At 47.5% G+C, this 20,559-nt stretch overlaps 1 protein-coding gene and 1 pseudogene across 1 annotated transcript in view; one reads left to right on the plus strand and one right to left on the minus strand.

Annotated features, from left to right (window-relative positions):
- oca2 (oculocutaneous albinism II) overlaps positions 1 to 20,559 on the plus strand; it is a 559,961-nt gene that overhangs the window by 81,689 nt on the left and 457,713 nt on the right. The gene's annotated exons all lie outside the window — the stretch shown is intronic.
- On the minus strand, positions 15,887 to 20,559 carry LOC119977388 (annotated as a pseudogene).

A 20,559-nucleotide genomic window follows, 5' to 3' on the forward strand; every position in this document is an offset into this window, starting at 1 on the left:
ACTTTCTTAATGGAAATTTCATTGGCTGTGTTTGTGTGCCAGTTTTATGATAAGGAAGGAGGAGCAATGCTGTTGAAAGGAGTTTTGGAAGGTTGATTTTTTTTTCATTTACTGAGCATTTCAAAGACTTGCTGGTGTGGCTGCTTGGCTCATTGGTTGTGCATCTCGTGCATACTGGGCAAGTGAGCATGGAGGGGATATGGAAGGCACATGGGAGATATGAGGGGGCATTGTGGAGTCATGGGTGATTTTGAACGGCATGGTGAATTGAGCAGAATGAAAGAGGGCCTATTAATCATGAATTGATCTGGGCCAATGCCCCTGTAAATGGACAGTAAGAAGTCTTACAACACCAGGTTAAAGTCCAACATGTTTGTTTCGAATCACTAGCTTTCGGAGCACTGCTCCTTCCTCAGGTGAGGAAGGAGCAGTGCTCCGAAAGCTAGTGTTTGAAACAAACATGTTGGACTTTAACCTTGTGTTGTAAGACTTCTTACTGAGCTCACCCCAGTCCGACGCCGGCATCTCCACATTCTGTAAATGGAGGCAGGCCTTCTATCTTTTTGGCCCTTCCATCTGCCCATCTCCATTGCCATCTTGGGCGTGCATCCAGAGACGGGTGTCCCCATCTCCCCAACGAAACTGTATTTTCAGTTGTCTAATGATGACTTAATGACAACTTTTCTTGGCGGGAGATAGCTGGGGTTTGTTTCAGGCTGAGGCGTTTCAAAAGTGACCGGCCTGATGCTAGATGACTTGGTTAGAATGGTATCTAAATCAAACTGATCCAGCATATTCCAGTGAGAGGTTGATGATGATGATTAGCCAGCCCTCGTGTGCTGGTGGAATCTGGGTGTGTTTGTCTATCACGGTGACTGGAATTCTCCCTGCTCAGCTTCACAAAACACTGCAAGTCAATGTTCCAGTGGGCAGGGTGGTATTGGCTGGCTGAGAATCTTACAGTGCTTAATGCTGGTGTGCTTCGCCTGGGCTGCAATGGCTATAATGTTTCACCTGGTTAAGCACCAGCGATATCTCTGTGCATCCCCCGACCTACCTGGCCTTAGGCTGAGTGAAGTGTATCTACTGGGGGAGAGAGTGAATACCTTACTGAAAAGACGGAATCTCTTCTTGAGTTCTCTGACCAAAGGCAGGTCCGACCCACCACGCCACAACCTCCACCACGGGTAGGGCAAGGAGGCTGGTCCCAAATCCGACCAGAACGAGAATTGAACCCTCTTGCTGTTGGTGCCAATACGATCCACGTCAACTGTCCAACGAACTGAGCCACCACCCCCACCCCCCTCCAGAGAGTCCAAGTTGCCATGGGAACACACACTTTTGCACATTGTGTTGTAGTTTGAAGGTATGGATAGTGATGGTCGAGGTTCAAAGTTCTTTCCGTCACGTGCTTGACCAGGAATCTCTCCCACTCTTATCACCGTCATTTGTTTGGATGGTTTTACAAGTTGATGCTCAACCTATTTGGCTACATTATTAACACACCTTACTTGGCCATCGAGTCCTGCAGTGCGACTTGAACCTGACGCTTTCGGCAGGGGTACTACTCACTGCGTCACTAAACCTTCCCAAATAAACCCTCTATCCTTGTAGATTTCATATTGCCTCTACCCAAAGTCTCTTGAATATGCTGGTAGATGTTTAGACTGGCAGCTGCCTCTAAATGTAGGAGTAAGGTGGATTTGGGATTTTGTTTCTGCACTAAATGGCACCAGGGATGATTAACTGCACTAAGCAATGGTACCAGTGTATGTAAACTGTACATGCGGTTTATATATCTGTAGACCTGTTGCCTACTGAAATGTTAAGTACAACTATTTGATGGATCCTCGATTGATTTAGTGCAAACAGGATAAGCAACAACTTCCAATATCTAACCTAATTGCTTAGTGTTGAGATTAACTGGCTCTGTACTCTCGAGTGTGCAGTGCTTCCCACCAGCAATCATCCTGCAGTTAACGCTCCAGCTCCATTGAGGGGAGGTCTGGTTGATGCAACGATTGATTTAACGTTTTTTACCAGTTCTTTTGAGAGCTGAGTTCCGCTTCAGTGATGTACAGCAGATATTGGTTTAAGGCTGTTATATGAGAAAAGTGTTGATATTGACGGGCCGTTCCCAGCAGATTCCAGTGCTGGAGTTAGAACACTGATCTCATTTAGCCCCCCCAGGCAGTGAACAAAATGTAATTTCTGACTTAAGTGCATCTCTGATCCTCTTTGGTGGGTTTGTTTAGTTGCGGTGGAGAGTATTTTCGCTATTGTGATTTCAATGTTTACGTTTTCCTAATTGGCTTCTCCCCTGTCCAACATGGCTTCCATTAAATAAACAGTGATCTTTTCATGATCTGCAGTAAAAAGCTCCGACTCCAAAATGGGCCATATTACATTTATAATATACTCGTCTCTCAAGTGTATCAGAGTGTTTGATTTTGAATGTTGTAACAATGAATGTCATAATATCCACTCATGTATATAATGAAGTGCAGAAAGGCTGTGATTGACACACAGGATGACCAGTAAGCACACAGCACAGTGCAGCCAATCACCAGACAGGACACTACCACTATAAAGCCAGAAGGCACTAGGTTTCCCGCTCTCTCTGGACCCAACCACTGAGACAGTCAGAGTCCACGAGCTAGCCAGTGCAAACACCATGCGGTAGCTAGTAAGTCTGGTCAGGCTAGTACAAGGTCTCCAGTCAGTTCAGTATAGTGTCGACCCATAGCTGAGCATGTATATTAGTTATATCGTTGAATAAAATCGTGTTGGATCTTCTCCAGTGTTCAAGATCTGTCTCTCGCCTCACTGCATCAAGTGCAGTCCACGTCGAACCAACCTGCCTAACACATCAATGAAATCAGAAAAAATGCACAAGTAGGTTTCAATTGCAGCATTCTCTATTGACCTAACCAACTTGGTTTTGTATTTGCTCTGCGGTATACTAATAAATACATGATCACTAAATTTAGCTGTTCCATGTTTTGTGGAGAGAGTAGTTGAATAACTATATTGACAGAGGGCTTCAGTATGATATGGAGCAAGCTCTCCCTTCATACATATGTTGTTTTGTTCAGAACCATCTCGCTTGCTATTTCCACACATTTAAAGTTCTGCAACGTTGTTGCAGTTTCTAAAAATGATTCTCTTTTTTACTTATTCATTCATGGGATGTCGATGTTACTGGCTAGGCCAGCTCTTATATCCCATCTCTAATTGTCCTTGTGTGGGTTGGTAGTGAGCTGCCTTCTTGAACTGTTGTTATGGAGTAAGTTCAAGGACTTTGACTCAATGGCGGTGAAGGAATGCCAATATATTTCCAGGTCAGGATGGTGAGTGCCTTGGAGGGGAACTTCTAGGTGGTGCTATTCCCATTGGTCTGCTGTTCATGTCCTCCTAGATGGTAGTGGTTGTGGGTTGGAAGATGTTGTTGATGGAGCCTTGGCAAGTTGCTACTGTGTCCCTTGTAGATGGTAAGGATTGCGGCCACTGAACGGCAGGGAGTGAAATATGGTGGGTTGGGTGCCAGTCAAGTGGGCTGCTTGCCCCTGGATGATGTCGAGCTTCTTGAATGCTGTCGAAACTGCGCTCATCCAGGCAAGTGGGAAGTTTTCCATCACACAGCTGCCTTGTGCCTTGTAGATGGTGGAGAGGCTTTGGGGAGTCGGAAGGTGAGTTTCTTGCTGCAGAATTATCAGCCTCTGACCTGGATCCTGCAGCCAGACTATCTATATGACTAGTTCAGTTCAGTTTCCATTCAAATGCAAGCCCCCAGAATGTTGATCGTGGGAGACTCAGCGATGGTAATCCCATTGAATATCAAGGAGCGATGGATATATCCTCTCTTGTTGTAGATGGCCATTGTTGGCAGCTTTTTGTGAGTGTGCAATGGCCATGTAGGCTGCGAGATTAAGAAATTATGTGTCAAAGAATATCTCTGTCTTAATTTAAAATCTCCAGCTTTCACAAATGAGCAAGTCGTATTGTTAGAAGTAAGTGTTGGAAAAAGATAACCAATCTGTTGCCAGAAACAACAAAAATTGCCTTACTGATCTGCTTTCAATATGTTCTTTTTTTTTTGAAAAGGCAAAATGAAAATGTTGTATTTCTTTGAGCCACAACACTAGGAGCACTTCCCTCACTCAGCTGCAGTCTCAGTGGGTGGCATTGAAGGAAAGTGACAGGGGCCTCACCTGCCAGCTGGAGAACCGGTAAGGCACCCGAGTCACCTCCTTTAAGGGCTACTCAGGCACATAACTAGACAGCAGTGGGCCTTCCCTTGGATCATGGACTCCAGGGGCGGGAGTCCCGCCCACTAAGACCCGCCGGGCAATCGAGGGAGGCAGCTGAATTGAATGGCAGCGCCACTGAGGTGTGGTGGCTGTTGCTAGTCCTGCACCCACATACCTGAGGTTGGATCCCGGGATACATGTGAGTGATGGCAGGAGGGGTGTCACGGTGGAGGGGAATGCCTGGGAGCCTGCAAATGACCCAGCACTGCCTTGCTTGTCCGTAAGCCCCCTTTGCAGCCGCGGGGTTAATACCAGAGGTGATGGGATGAAGGCTTTAAGCGGGCATTAACTGCACACTAAAGGGCACGAATTGGAGGGCGGCCAGGAAGGTGCTTCCTGTGACAGACTAACTGGGTTGGAGGCAGCAGTCAGATGGGGTCTCAACCTGTCACCCACCTGCCTGGCTAAATGCCTCCCCATCACCAAACTTTCCACGCGGAAGGACATTAAATTCAGCTCTGTATCAAGAGTGCCAGCTGCATGAATTAAAACAAACAAGTTGGCTTCACACAGACTACGAATAAAGTTAACATCACCTACTTTTAGGGATGTGCAGTCCTTAAGCAATTGCAAGTTATTGTGTCTAGCCCAGCTATCATTTATCAACTGCTCAGCTTCAGGAGGGGAAAATGTGTCAAGTTCAACCTGTTTCTCTCTCTTTAAAAGCTGTCTGACCATATTTCCAGCATTTTCTGTTTTTATTCGGGAGAACTCACATGCTCTTTCTTTTTAATACTGTTGAGGGATTGATCTGCTGACGAGGGAGGGAACTGAACCAGGTAACAGGGAAGAAGTCGGGGGTGGGAGCTGCCAAGAGGCGGACCAGGGGAGGCGCAGCACATGGGCAGGAGGTGGGCCCAAAAAGGGGGATGGCTGATCGGCGTAGGGGGGGGGGGGGGGGGGGGGGAGGGGGGGTGGCGGGCAGGGTGCCCTCCAACCAGGTTGATCACCTGGAATGTTAGGGGATTAAACGGGCCGGTCAAGAGGGCACGTGTGTTTGCGCACTTACGGGCTCTGAAGGCGGATGTAATGTTGCTGCAGGAGACACATTTGAAAGTGGCGGACCAGATTAGATTACGGAAGGTCTGGGTTAGCCAGGTCTTCCATTTGGGGCTCGACGCTAAGAACAGAGGGGTCACGATCATGATTAACAAACGGGTTAAGTTTGAGGCGGACAGCACAGTTGCGGATGGGGGTGGTAGATTTCTCATGGTCCGGGGCAAGCTTAAGGGGGTGAGTGTGGTCCTAGTGAATGTTTACGCTCCGAACTGGGATGATGTAGATTTCATCAAAAGGCTGCTGGGGAAAATCCCCGACTTGGATTCGCACAAGTTGATTATGGGTGGGGACTTTAATACAGTCCTCGACCCCGACCTCGACCGGTCGTGCTCCAGAACGGGCAGGGTCCTGGCAATGGTAAGGGAACTGAGAGGGTTCATGGAACAAATGGGGGGGGGTAGACCTCTGGAGAATCCGCCGGCCGACGGGGAAGGAGTTCTCGTTCTATTCACATGTTCACAAGGTTTATTCTCGTATTGACTTCTTTATTATGAGTAGGGACTTTTTGGAGGGGGTGAGGGATACAGAATACTCGGCGATCACTATTTCGGACCATGCTCCATATTGGGTCGACCTGCAGCTCTGCAAAGAAAGTTACCAGCGCCCACAATGGAGGTTAAAGGTGGGATTGTTGGCAGATGAGAGGGTGTGTGAGAGAGTGGAGAAATGCATGCAGGACTACCTGCAGGTCAATGATACAGGGGAAGTCTCAGCAGCGGTGCTCTGGGAGGCGCTGAAGGCGGTGGTGAGAGGGGAACTGATCTCAATCCGAGCCCATAGGGACAGAACGGATAGGGCAGAGATGGACAGACTGGTGCAGGAGATGACACGGACGGATAGGGAATATGCGGACTCCCTGAGGGCAGAGCTACTTAGGGAACGACGGAGACTGCAGGTGGAGCTGGGAGCGCTATCCACTGGGAAGGCCATAGAGCAACTCAGAAAAGCCAGGGGCGCGGTGTATGAGTATGGGGAGAAAGCCAGCAGAATGCTTGCACAGCAACTTAGGAAGAGGGAGGTGGCCAGGGAGATAGGGATGGTAGTAGATGGGGCAGGGAACCGGTTGGGAGACCTGGCAGGACTGAACAGGGTATTCAGGGACTTTTACAGTAAGCTGTATATCTCGGAACCCCCCACGGGGCCAGAGGGGATGAGGCGCTTCTTAGATGGGCTGACCTTCCCAAAGGTGGGCAGGGGGATGGTAAAGGGGCTGCGGGCCCCGATTAGAGCTGAAGAAGTAATGGGGTGCTGAAGGCCATGCAGTCGGGTAAAGCCCCGGGGCCGGATGGGTATCCAGTGGAGTTCTACAAAAAGTTTGCGGGTATGCTGGGGCCGGTGCTGGTTAGGATGTTTAATGAGGCGAGGGACAATGGGGTGGTACCCTCGACGATGTCGCAAGCCACCATCTCGCTGATATTAAAACGGGATAAAGATCCGGAAGCTTGTGTGTCCTAGAGGCCAATCTCCCTGATTAATGTAGACGCTAAACTGCTGGCCAAGATCCTAGCGTCCAGAATCGAAGACTGCGTACCGGACGTGATTGTGGAGGACCAAACGGGGTTTGTTAAGGGCAGGCAGCTAGTAGCCAATCTAAGAAGGCTACTCAATGTGATTATGATGCCTCCGGAGGGCAGAGAGGTGGAGGTAATGGTGGCAATGGATGCCGAAAAGACTTTTGACCGGGTGGAGTGGGACTGCTTATGGGAGGTGCTGGAACGGTTTGGGTTTGGAGAGGGCTTTGTGGACTGGGTCAAACTGCTATATCAGGCCCCGGAGGCTAGTGTAAGAACGAACAGGACGACATCTGAGTATTTTTTGACTACACCGCGGGACAAGACAAGGATGCCCCCTCTCTCCACTGCTGTTGGCGTTGGCCATAGAACCGCTGGCAATTGCTCTGAGAGCGGCAAGGGGATGGAAGGGAATGGTCAGCGGGGCAATAGAACACAAGGTCTCGCTCTACGTGGATGACCTGCTTTTGTATGTGTCAGATCCAGCGGCAGGGATGGACGGGATTATGGAAATCCGAGGGGAGTTTGGCCGGTTTTCGGGCTACAAGTTGAACATGGCAAAAAGCGAGATGTTTGTGGTGCAGGCGAGAGGTCAGGAGAATAGGCTGGGGGAGCTACCGTTTAGGCCGGTTGGGGAAAGTTTTAGGTATTTAGGGATACAAGTGGCGTGCGACTAGGGTAAGATGCATAAGTTGAACATGTCCAGGCTGGTGGAGCAAATGAGGAGCGAGTTTCGGAGGTGGGATGCACTCCTGCTGTCACTAGCGGGGAGAGTACAGACGGTGAAGATGAAGATCCTCCCAAGATTCCTGTTTATTTTTCAGTGTCTCCCTATTTTCATTCCGCGGTCCTTCTTTAAAAGAATCAATAAAATCATCCTGGGATTTGTTTGGGTGGGGAAGTCCCCGCGGGTAAAGAGGGGGATTCTGGAACGGAACCGTAGAGAGGGGGGGCTGGCATTGCCGAACCTCAGCAACTACTACTGGGCGGCTAACATAGCCATGATAAGGAAATGGATGGTGGGTACGGGGTCGGTTTGGGAGCGGATGGAGGCTGCTTCGTGCAGGGGCACCAGCTTGGCAGCCCTGGTCACGGCTCCCCTGCCGCTCCCGCTGGCCAGGTACTCCACCAGCCCTATATTGGTGGCGGCTCTGCGGATTTGGGGCCATTGGAGGAAGCATGCGGGGGATAGTGGGAGCTTCGGTCTGGTCCCCAATATGTGACAACCACCGATTTGTCCCGGGGAAGATGGATGGCGGGTTTCGAGCGTGGCGGAGGGCAGGGGTGGGAAGGATGGGCGACTTGTTCCTGGAAGGGAGCTTCGCGAACATGAGGGCGCTGGAGGAGAAGTTCGGGCTGGCGAGGGGGAATGGCTTTTGGTACTTGCAGGTGCGGGATTTCGTACGTAGAAAGGTCCCGTCCTTTCCACACCTTCCACCAAGTGGGATCCAGGACAGGGTAATTTCCAGGGGTGATGTAGGAGAGGGGAGAGTCTCAGATATTTATAAGGAGCTTATGGGAGCTGAGGACACAGGGACCGAGGAACTGAAACTTAAGTGGGAGGAGGAGCTTGGTGGGAAGTTGGAGGGAGGCGTATGGGCAGACGCTCTGAGGGGGGTAAATGCAACCGCAACATGTGCCAGGCTCGGCCTGATTCAGTTCAAGGTAGTTCACCGGGCCCACATGATGGTGGCCCGGATGAGCAAATTAATTCTTTGGGCTGGAGGACAAGTGTTCTAGATGTGGGGGAGGACCAGCGAACCATGTCCACATGTTCTGGGCATGTCCAAAACTCAGGGGATACTGGCAGGGATTTGCGGACGTCATATCCCGGGTACTGAAAACAAGGGTGGTGATGAGTCCAGAGGTGGCGATATTTAGGGTGTCGGAAGACCCGGGAGTCCAGGAGGGGATAGAGGCCGACGTTGTGGCCTTTGCTTCCCTGACACCCCGGCGATGAATACTGTTGGCCTGGAGGGCCTCAAAGCCCCCAAAGACCGAAGTATGGCTGTCGGACATGGCAAGCTTTCTCGGCTTGGAAAAAATCTTGTTTGCCGTACGAGGATCACTATTGGGGTTCGCCCGGAGGTGGCAACCATTCATCGACTTCTTCGCGGGGAACTAATCGTCAGCAGGGGGCGGGGGGGGGGGGGGGGGGTAGAATAGTGTAGGGTAGGGGGAAGAATAGGTGGGTCTATCTCGAGAGTGGTACTGTTATTTGCACTATGTTTTTTGTAATTGGTACATGCACACTAATGTTTATTGTTACTGTTTACAATGCTCAAAATACCTCAATAAAATTGTCTGTTAAAAAAAAAGTACTGTTGAGGGATATTTTATGTCCAACTGAAGAGGGCAGACAGGGCCTCAGTTTAATATGATCCCTGACGGTGCAACAACCTCTCCCTGCTGCACTATCTATCCGCTTTGATTATATACTCGAATCCCTCGAGTGGGGATCTTCTGATTCGGAAGCAAAGGAGATTCCATTGAGCCAAAACCATAAAAACTTTGCAAACGTAAAAACTTGTCAAGTTCCACTCTAAGTTGTCATTGAAAATGCTGTGCTTTCCTCTGACCTCCTGTTACCGAGCAGGGTCTACTGTGGCCCGCAGCTCTTTCTGAATCTGTGTGGTCAGCTTATTTTTCCATCTCCTGAGCAGGAATGGCAAAGAAATTGTGTGGTCATTTGTGTGGATTGCTGGTAGATCGGTGGCCTCATGGTAGGGTACGTCCGGAGGAAGCATTAGGCTTAAACCTGCATTGGCAATAATTTATCAGCTGATAGTACAGCCAACTCGTGTTGAGGTGGGCGCAGGTCAGACACCAGATATTGTGAAGGTGCATTTAGTGCACACTCATCAGTCCTAGCACTGATAGTTTATATCCAATTAAGATATACTATATGCATTGCACACCACTGTCTACTGGCATTTTAGTGACACATAAAATGCTTTCGACTGGACTTGCTGTTCTTATCCTTTATTAGCGTTGAAATTGTAAATCTCCATACCGTGGCAAGTGTCCCAACAATGTGCTGAATATCCATCTAATTTCTGTCTGGCCCAGAGTTATTATTGAGGTGCTGAGGCTGCAATGCATCGCTGCACCTTTCCTCTTGTAGTAGATGTTGCTTGCATAATTGCACCAAATTGTATTCTTAATGCATGACACACGCAATATACTTCTTTTCTTCGGTGATCACTCACTAACGAGTACAGTTGTCCACCGAAGAAACTCTATGTTACTGATCATGGGTTCTGAGGGATCTTGCATAGCTGATGAGCCCGATCCTAGAGCCGCATCTTCGACTGCACACTTGACAGGTGTTTCTGGAAGGTGGGATGGGTCCTTGGACTCTAGATTGCTGGTATTCCATTCTCAGGCTCCTTTTCCGGGCCTCCTCTGTCCTCGAAGAATTGTGTCCCTTCAATCAGGAGGTTCCTCCAAGTTGGTCCCTTCTGATCAAGGGTCTCCCAGGCATTGACATTGATGTTGCATTTCTTGAGGTTGTCCTTCAGGGTGTCTTTGAAGAACTTCCCTTTGTCCTCCTTTTGTTCGGAAGCCTTCCTTGAGTTTGGCAAAGAAGATTTGCTTTGGCAGTCGGGACTCTGGCATCCTAAGCACATGACCAGCCTAGCAGAGTTGGTTTTAGGTCATCATGGCCTCGATGCTGGCGCTATTGGCTCCTTCAAGGATACTGATGTTAGTACACCTATTCACCCAGCTGATGTGGACTTCTGTCACAGGCATTGTTGATGATACCTCTCCAGGACCTTGAGGTGGCGTCTGTACATAGTCCAAGTTTTTTAGCCGTATAAAAGAGTTGGGAGGATGATCGCCTTGTCAACAAGGATCTTGGTGTCGCGGTCACCAAAGACTCCGTCCTTCGGTGTCCGAAGCAGGTGCTTGCGGATTGGATATGATGTTGGATCTCCCCATTGATGTCCGCCTTAGAAGAGAAGTGGGTCCCGAGGTATGGGAAATGTTCCACATTTGGTAGGGTTTCTCCATTGATCTTGATTGAGGGAGAGAACGGATCTTGGCGGGTTGGTAAACGACATGAGTCTTCTTGAGGTTGTGGCTGAGCCCGGTTCTTCGGTATACTTGCATGAAGGTTTCAAGCATGGCTTGGAGATTCTCTTCTGAGAGAGTAGAGATGACATTGTCATCCGCATACTGAAGTTCCTTGAGTGATGTCGTTTTCTTCTTGGATTTCAATCGGTTGAGATTGAAAAGTTTTATTTCCACCCTGGAGACGATGCCCACTCCACTGGGAAGCTTACTCTTGACGAGGTGAAGGACGGTGGTGATGAAGATGGAGAAAAGGGTGGGGGCGATAACACACCCCTGCCTGACTCCAAGCTTGACCTTGAAGGTTTCTGTCTTATTTCCGCCAGTGAGGACTGTCGCAATTGTTGTGATCTGGAATACAAATTCAATAATAAGTTTCAAAAGAGTTTTGGATGAATACATTTTTTCATAGCATTATGGAGGAAGAGTAGGGAAGTGAGACAATTGGATAGCTTGAACAAAGAGCCAGCATAGACATGCTGGGCTGAATGGCCTCTTTCTGTGGTCATTTTATTATTGTAACTATGGCTGTTTATATTTAGGGCCTTCAATACCTCATGGGTGCAATCAACACTTTCAAAAACCTGAGGAAATTCAGGAATTCTGGAAAACCTGCCAGCTTTCTCGGTCATCTGGATGTGAGCACTGTCATTGGCTGGAATCTTACTGGCCCTTTGGCAATGGGCTGGGAGGTGGGAAAGCTGGTAAAGTTCCAGGAGGAGGTGTTAGTGGGGGTTCAGGATGTTTTCTTCTCTCTTTGCCAGCGGCAGGAATGTTGACACATCAGTCACTCTCCGGGTGTGCAATTCGTCCATTTAAGTGGCCAATTAAGGACCCCTTCCTGCCTCTGTGGGCATTTCCCCCCCTGCGCTGGGAGTGCAATGCTGCCACGTCGAGACACCATGCACTGGAGCGCTGCCTCAGCCCTGGCACTGCTGAGCTTGCGGCCTTCGGATTGGGCTGTCAGTTCTCTCGGAGGGGAGGGGGGTGCATCAGGGTGGTGGCCACCATCTCTAGGGTCCCACCATTGGCTAAAATGGCGTCGCCTCTCGCAATCAGCTTCAGTAACGGGACTTTTGCTACTTAATCAAAATCAGCCCATTGTGTACATTGAAATCCACAGACAGCGAGAGTGTTGATGACTTTCCCTGTGAGGAGAAGTGCACTGTACATTTGGTGACCTGACAGATGTCCCCTGTAGCTTTCTGGAATCAGTCTATGGTGTCCAATTTGAGTGGGTATGGGCACTATTGGCTCCTTTGTTATTTTCCTTGGTTGCAGATGTGACTGCAGCTACTTGAAAGCTGTGCGACTAAAGCACAGTCTTCAGAGACCGAACGCTTTGGAAAGGTCTTCGGGAGTGTGGTAGTATGGCTAGAGAGATCATATTACCGGAGAACCAAGCTGCCATTGGTACAGCAGCCTCGCTGCCCATTGGCCCAGGCAAGTCATGTGCCTCTCTGCCAATTGGTTGTGGCTGGTCATGTGACTCCCCGCCGATTGGCTGAGAGGTTGGTTGCTCCACCTACAAGGCGGGGTATAAGAGCTCGTGCTGGCTGGCAGTCGGCCTTTCTCTGTATGACCACTGCCGGGCTTACATCTAGCGTATTAAAGCCTGTTGTTTGGAACTTCACTACAACTCGAGTCCAATTGATGGTGCATCAGGGAGTGCCTAACGTTGCTTGTTGTGCAGTTCCTGTAGTGCTGGCTCTCTTTCGTACTGCCTGATTTTTCCGTTTTCCTTCATTGCTTCCTACTGCTCCTTATCTTTCACCAGCTAGATCATATAAAATGGAATTCCAACTGGAAAGCCCATCGTTTGGCCCAGCTCAGTAATTATCTTGAAGCGGGCTGATTTCTCAAGCTGAGCACCAGTACCTGAACCAAAACCTCTATAATTGTATGGTTACATTCCCTGGATTTTAGCAAGTTTAGGGTGATTTGATTGATGGTTTTGATACTAAGGGGAGCTCATAGAGAGGAATTATTTCCGATGTTTGGGCCAGGACCTAAATTGTGAGGCAGACTTTTCAGGAGTAAAATGAGGAAACACTTCTACACAAGACATTTGGAGCACTGTTCTGCAAATGGCAGAGTTCGATCAGATGTTAATTTTAAATTGAAGATAGTTAGATTTTTAATCAACAAAGATGTTACGGGATATCGGTAGATGTATGCTGTTTGGTCATAGATCAGCCATGATATTATTGAATGATAGAACAGGCTCAAGGACGTACATAGTCTACTGCTGTTCCTTTGTTTTGACAAGTAACTTCAGTGAACATATCCCTGTAACAAAGTGCATTCGCCTTGTCGAACGGGTCCCAGCCGAATGTGTCTTATCGGCAGTGACTCCCATTCTTTCAGGGAAGATGGCCCTTTTAACTCTTGTCATTTGCATGTGGCTGTCGTTATGAGGGAAGGTGCTTCCTCAATGCACCCTGAAACTCAGCAGAATTTCTGCCATTTCCCCAGTGGAACCCGAGTGTAAATCAGCTGTATCAGATATTCCTGCCCCTGCAAAAATGAGAATTTGGATATTTGGATTACGCCATCCATCCCCCTCACCCCGTGTCAGGAAGGTTGGCACCTCCTTTTCCTTCCTCTACCTTGTCCGCAATGCAAAGTACCAATCTTGTGACTATCCGACTGCAAGGCTTCACTGCGGGCACAAATGTCCTGAGGACAACGAAAGTCTGGGAATGGTACTCAACACGACAGTAAAAATGATTGTATTGTTGTGAGTAAGCCCCTCAGCTGCTTAGCATATTCAGCCAGGTTGAAGCTGTCCAGACCAAGAAGGTTCTACATTTATTCTCAGTTTGTGCTGAGTTCGCTGTGGGTGTTGCTGAGAGCTCTGCAGTAGCCTTCAACAATGTTGGACGAGGAAGGGGGAAGACAGAGTTCCCAGTTTTTAAAAATAAATTTAGTATACCCAATTATTTTTTCCAATTAAGGGGCAATTTAGCGTGGCCAATCCACCTACTCTGCACATTTTTGGGTTGTGGGGGCGAAACCCACGCAGACACGGGGAGAATGTGCAAACTCCACACGGACAGTGACCCAGGGCCGGGATCGAACCTGGGACCTCAGCGCCGTGAGGCAGCTGTGCTAACCACTAGGCCACCGTGCTGCCCTAGAGTTCCCAGTTTTGATTGTTAGCCTGCGAACTCCTCTCTAAGTGTATCAGTGCGGACATTGGGCTCGGCTCTAATACTTCCAGAATCATAAAAACCTATCTAATCACTCATTGTCAATGCTCGTACTGGAAGAATGAACGTCAGGGTTGCTATTAGCTTTTGGCTTTGGTGATAAATTAAGCTGTAACCAATGGCAACAAGATACAATTGATGAGAAATGTGCAGGAACGTCACCCCACACGTGGTGTGATCCATGCATGAGACCTCGCTTGAAATACCAGCTTTTTCTAATAACCCAGATAAAGTCCTGCTCCACTGTAGGCCATTGAAAGGGGAGATTTATAGAGACAAGACGGTCAGTAATTCAAAAGAATGAACTATAGCCATGAGGCGACTTATCATTTGGACAGCTTTTCAATTTTATTTTAATGAACAATGTCGAAGAATCACATTATGTAGCGGACTCTAATCCATTTAATGTTTTCAGTGACTATAAAACTTCACAAAAAATGTATTTTATATTTCTATCCAGTTAGATTAATGTTATTCAGCTCAGGGAAAATGTATTGTCCGGTTATCCAGTCAAGTTACAGAAACTACTATAATGCTGATTTAGTCAATGAATGTAACGATAGTTCCAGCATACAATGGGATCTAATAATATTGCTGTATGTCCTTGTGTCTGGTGGGGTTCTTTTTTTCTTAAATTTCCACTATTTATTACAGACATTATTATTTATTTTGAGTGATTTAATTTCCCCGCCAAAATACCAGACAAAAACGTTACAAAAGCAAGTGTATTTTTACTGCATTAGCAACAGCCATTTCTATTCTTGCATAATTTGTTGCTTCCTGACATTACTGACAGTGTTGTTTTAGGAATTACAGCGACCTGGATATCCTCTAAATGTCAACATTGGGATATTGAGAGTTTGAGGTGGCCAGGCACAGGGACCATCAAGTGCAGAGCCACTGATTAAAGGCCCGCTTCAATGCTGTAAGACTTCATCTTAGTTAAAATAAAAGCAGAAAACCAGTCCTCATCCCTCACATCTCATCCATACCATCTCATTCCTCCATGTCAAACTATGCCCTCCCCAACCACTTCCCAGGAACCCTCATGCGCCCTATGCCAAACCATGGTCCTTCCCTCACCCCCATGCCAAGCTATTTCCAAGCTCATTGACCCAGTATATAGTGTATAGAATGAATGAACTCAATAGTGATAATGGGATGGAATCAGAATATGCCCATCATTTTTAAAGAGACCCCAAGTTATCCCAATTCAGCAAAAATCCAGGACTTTTTCTTTTAATTGTATCCAACTCATTTTCACTTGAATTTGGGGAACATGCAGTGGTACTGCAACTAACTACAGTATGAAGAGAATATTCTTAAAAGGCGCAGTTAAAAAAACATATGGAACACAGTATAAAGGTTTGAGATGCATGGATTTTCCTGATTTCAAAATGTTCCTTCCCCTTCTATATGGGTACAGAAAAAGAAGAAAGTGCACTCATGAGGGTAATATTGCAGGAGAACTGAAAGCACTGTCAAGCATCAACAAGAGATTACATTTTTAAACAATCTAAGTGTTAAAGGTAACCACGTTAAACAGATGTTACCCGTAACTAAAGTTACACATGTAGATTTGTGCATGTGGTTTCTATAATAAAAATTCTTACATCACTAATTGTATTTCATTGGACGATAGCATTACAAGATACACTATGCACGTTTTTATCTATTGTTCTCCATGCATATCATACTTTTTAAACATAAAAATTAAAGTTTAAATATTATCAAAGAGATCGTCTGGCTCAACAGTGTTGGGTAAGGTTTCCAGTGATTGTTCCTCCTCAGCTTGATTATGGATTATTGATGATACAGAGCTCATTGGGCACGATCTCTTCGAGAATCCTTTGGGGTCTCTGCCATTTTGTTCTGCTGTGGATGTCGCTGCCGTCGCTTTCGACTTGGTGCTATGTCAACCACATCATGTAGGCTGCTGCCAATGGGATCACTCTGGGATGGAACATTAGCTGACCTGGGTGGTTGAGACCACGTTCTGTTTTCAGAGCCTTTGTTTTCTTCATCAGTACTACAATCAAAATCTTCCTCAGCTACTGACGTTTCCTGGCTAGTGGCAACAGCAGTCCTGCTCTGGCTCTTAAATTCCACTTGCTCATCCACGCACTTTAATTTTTCCTGCAGACTTCGAATCTTGGCCTTTTTTTCATTTAGCACTAAGATGAAACGTGAATAGAGGTCTTGTTCCAACTCTTCTTTAGCCTTTATATACTTTTCCAATTCTTTCAAGCTGTAATTACGATCACATGACAGTCGCTTATTCTCTTGTTGCAAGTGCTCATTTCTGTCTCGCAGTTCTGCGTTGCAGTGTAACACATAGTTGATGAGTTCCTTAATGACATCCGCTGAGTCCAAGACTTTTCGCAATTCAACAGTCAAGCTTAAATGAGATGTCTTAGAACATAGAACATAGAACAGTACAGCACAGAACAGGCCCTTCGGCCCTCGATGTTGTGCCGAGCAATGATCACCCTACTTAAACCCACGTAACCCGTATACCCGTAACCCAACAATCCCCCCATTAACCTTACACTACGGGCAATTTAGCATGGCCAATTCACCTAACCCGCACATCTTTGGACTGTGGGAGGAAACCGGAGCGCCCGGAGGAAACCCACGCACACACGGGGAGGACGTGCAGACTCCGCACAGACAGCGACCCAGCCGGGAACCGAACCTGGGACCCTGGAGCTGTGAAGCATTTATTGGCTGTGTTTCGTGTTGTTGTCGCCTGCTTCTCCCGGACGGATCTCGCTGCCGTCTCGGGCTCGCCTCCGCTTCTGCTGCTCCTCCCGTCCTCCATCTTTATTTTCCTCGTTCCCCGCTCCTGGAGATGTCATACTCATTTTGGTATCCCGTGCCCACCTTGCTGGTTCTCCTCTCTTGTTCGCCCTATCCCCTCCACGGTCCGCCTTTCTTTCCTCAGGTTAAGCTGTCTCTCCCCCCCCCTCCCCCCCCCCCGTGGTTCACCTTTCTTTCCTCAGGTTAAGCTGTCTCTCTCCCCCCCCGTGGTTCACCTTTCTTTCCTCAGGTTTAGCTGTCTCCCCTCCCCCCTCCCTCCCTCCCGGTTTATCTCTCCCTTTCATGCCTTGGCTACTTTCCCCTGATACTTGACTACTTTCCCCTGATTCTTGGCTACCTGGCTATTCTTCCTCTTGTTCGTTGGCCATAAGCAGGTCCCGGAACAGTCGCGTGAATGGCTCCCACGTTCTGTGGAAGCCGTTGTCTGACCCTCGGATGGCGAATTTGATTTTCTCCATTTGGAGAGATTCCGAGAGGTTGGACAGCCAGTCTGCAGCTTTGGGTGGTGCTGCTGACCGACAACCGAACAGGATTCTCCGGCAGGCGATCAGGGAGGCAAAGGCAATGGCGTCCGCCCTAGCTACACCCACATTGATAGTATCCACAAGACCAGATTTCTGGTTGTCTGATGTTAGGCTCCTATATTTGACCGCACTTGTGGCATCATCCCTGGGTGTTTCCCAGGATAGTGTCAATTTTCCTGGGACAGTGGGGACTTGGGTTTGTCTCCCTCGCCCAGAAAACTTTGAAAACCACCGATCAGACCATTACCTAGAGATGTGCCTTTGTGATGGGCTGTCTTGAGACTGGTTTGCGGAGGGGGGTAGCGAATGAGTTGCAATTGCCAGGGCAACTCGCTGGCGAGCAAAGCACAATTAATTGGGTCATTTTTTCCACTTGCTGTCTGGAACCTTGGGTGAAGAAGGGGAAAATTGGTCAGGCTTTCTTTCCACTTCTCGCATTGATCCAGTAACTGTTTCTGGAAGTGTATCTGTGTGAATATTGGCCTTGTCTAATAATAATAATAATATTTATTAGTGTCACAAGTGAGGTTGCATTAACTCTGCAATGAAGTTACTGTGAAAAGTCCTTTGTGGCTACATTTCGGCGCCTGTTCGGGTACACTGAGGGAGAATTCAAATGTCCAGTTCAATGTTCAGAATGTCCAATTCACCCAACAGCACGTCTTTCAGGACTTGTGGGAGGAAACCGGAGCACCTGGAGGAAACCCACGCAGACACAGGGAGAACGTGCAGACTCCGCACAGACGGCGACCCAAGCCGCAAATCGAACCTGGGACCCTGGCGCTGTGAAGCAACAGTGCTAAACACTGTGCTACCGTGCCACCAATATGATGCTCTCTCCATTCACTCCCAATGAAAGAAGTGTCTGAATTCCAGCAAATGAAGAAAATGTTTTGTTTCCTTCTCCCCCCTCTGCTGAACGTGTGCACTCGGGGATTGTCTGTTGAGTGTTAGATGCTTTCCAGCACCTTGCGGAAGTGGCTATTCTCCTTGCTCGGGCCGAAGCAATGTATGTTGGCAAGTTACTCAGCCGACAGAGAGGGGGCAGCACAGTCACACTTGATTCTGTCGGTTCTAATGTCCAAAAAGTCAGGCTTTCCCACGTGATTGGGAGTGGCTGATTTTTATTTTCACTCTTTAGACAAACTTTTCGCACTTTTGACCAAGCTGCGGGATTAGAATGCAATGACAATGCAAGGGCGACAACCCATCCGGGGTGAGAATGTCACAGTCTTTTAATCAGTAGGAGTTGGGGGGAGGGGACATGTCATTTTAAAGGTGCAGTATTGCGAGCAGAAGTGTAAACTTGACAAGTGGGGAATGAGTCGTGGCTGGAAAGTTTTTATGTGCGGAAAGTTCAGCTAGTATTTAAATGAGGTTTAATTGTCAAGGTTGGCTATTGATGTTATGACTTAATATTACATTTTGCTGTGATGTTCGCACAGTTGGCTAAACCTCTGGCTTGTAATGCAGAACAAGGCCAGCAGCGCGGGTTCAATTCCCGTGCCGGTCTCCCCAAACAGGTGACGGAATGTGGCGACTAGGGGCTTTTCACAGTAACTTCATTGAAGCCTACTTGTGACAAGAAGTGATTATTATTGTTATATTGCTGTGATAATAAATGAATCAGTGTATGACAGAACATCTAGTTCAAGACTAGTTCTTTAATGTTGAATAAACTGTGGGTAGACTAAACTATTGCTAAACAATCTGTATAGCTTCTAACCATGCTATTAACAGCTCCTATAACTCTGATCAATGCTTTGTTTTGTCCGGTTCCAGTGTCCTATTTCTCTTGCATGATACCTATTGGTCGGAGGCCATATACACTTGTTATATACTCTGTTATATGCACTGTTACTGCATATCATTACATTAGCTATTGGGCAATTTTTATCATTTAATCTCAGAAAGACAGTCCAGTTTGTTAACCTTGGACTTTGTTGCCTGTTGGGCCTATTGGGCGGAGGTGGTGGGGACCTGCGGTGGGAACAAAAGCATCATCTGGTATGGAGATGGAATTTTTCATTAAGACCTGGATCAATAGTTAACAGTGGAGGCTGCAGAAACCTTCACTGGGGAACCGTGGGAACTGGGAAGGGGAATCCAGATTAAAAAATCAGAACATTGCTGGTGCAATTGATTTTTTGCAGAATTGCTGATGAGTTAAGGGAATTTTAAATTTGCAACCGTCGGGGAACCGTCAAAAAAAATATGCAGATTGCAGAGAATAACCGCCCCAAAGCACCAGTGAAGGAAGTTAAAATTTAAAAAAAAGTTGGTGTTGACTTTTAACTTCAATCTTAATTTGCTCCATTTGGAAAGATTGCTGTCTAGTTTATTCGCCAGGATTTCTTGGGGTCACGCATTATTGCAAAGGTGTATCCTAGATACGGGGACATTTCGATGGAGCAGAATAAGGAGGAGATTTTTAAAACCTATTCATTCAAAAGATCTGGGAGGTGCTGGATAGAATAGCATTAATTACCTATCCATAATTGCCCTTGAAAGGGATGGTGAGCTGTCTACTTGAACCGTTGAGGTGTAGGTACACCCACAATGCTGCTAGGGAGGATTTTGACCCAGGGCAGCACAGGAATGCATATATTTAGTAATTTGAGAAAGCCAGAGGTAGTTGAACAGCGATTTATTTAACTAGATACAACATCCTGCTCATGGTAGTAATCGTTTCTACTCCAGTCCTTGCTGGAAGGACTAACCACACCAGGCCCTGCTTTGGGCCAGCATTATATATGTTTGTAACGAGCTCCAGTTGGGTGGCCTCCACCCCCTATCAGGTGACCTCATATTTCACAGGTCCTACAGAGGGATCAACAATGGTTTCCCATGATTCTCGTGAGGGTTATAACACCTTGCTCCCCCACCATGACAAAAGTTCCCCTTCAGCCTCCAATGGTAGGGGTTTTCTGTGGCGGTTCTGTGTTGGGCGGTGGGTATTGGTTCGTCGGATCGCCGTTTTCTGACCGACCTCTGAAGTGTTTGCCCCAGACACAATGCCGTCAGCAGGCCCAGACACTTCCCTGTCCAT

Source organism: Scyliorhinus canicula, chromosome 14 (assembly GCF_902713615.1).
Source record: "Scyliorhinus canicula chromosome 14, sScyCan1.1, whole genome shotgun sequence".
NCBI classification, from domain to species: domain Eukaryota; kingdom Metazoa; phylum Chordata; class Chondrichthyes; order Carcharhiniformes; family Scyliorhinidae; genus Scyliorhinus; species Scyliorhinus canicula.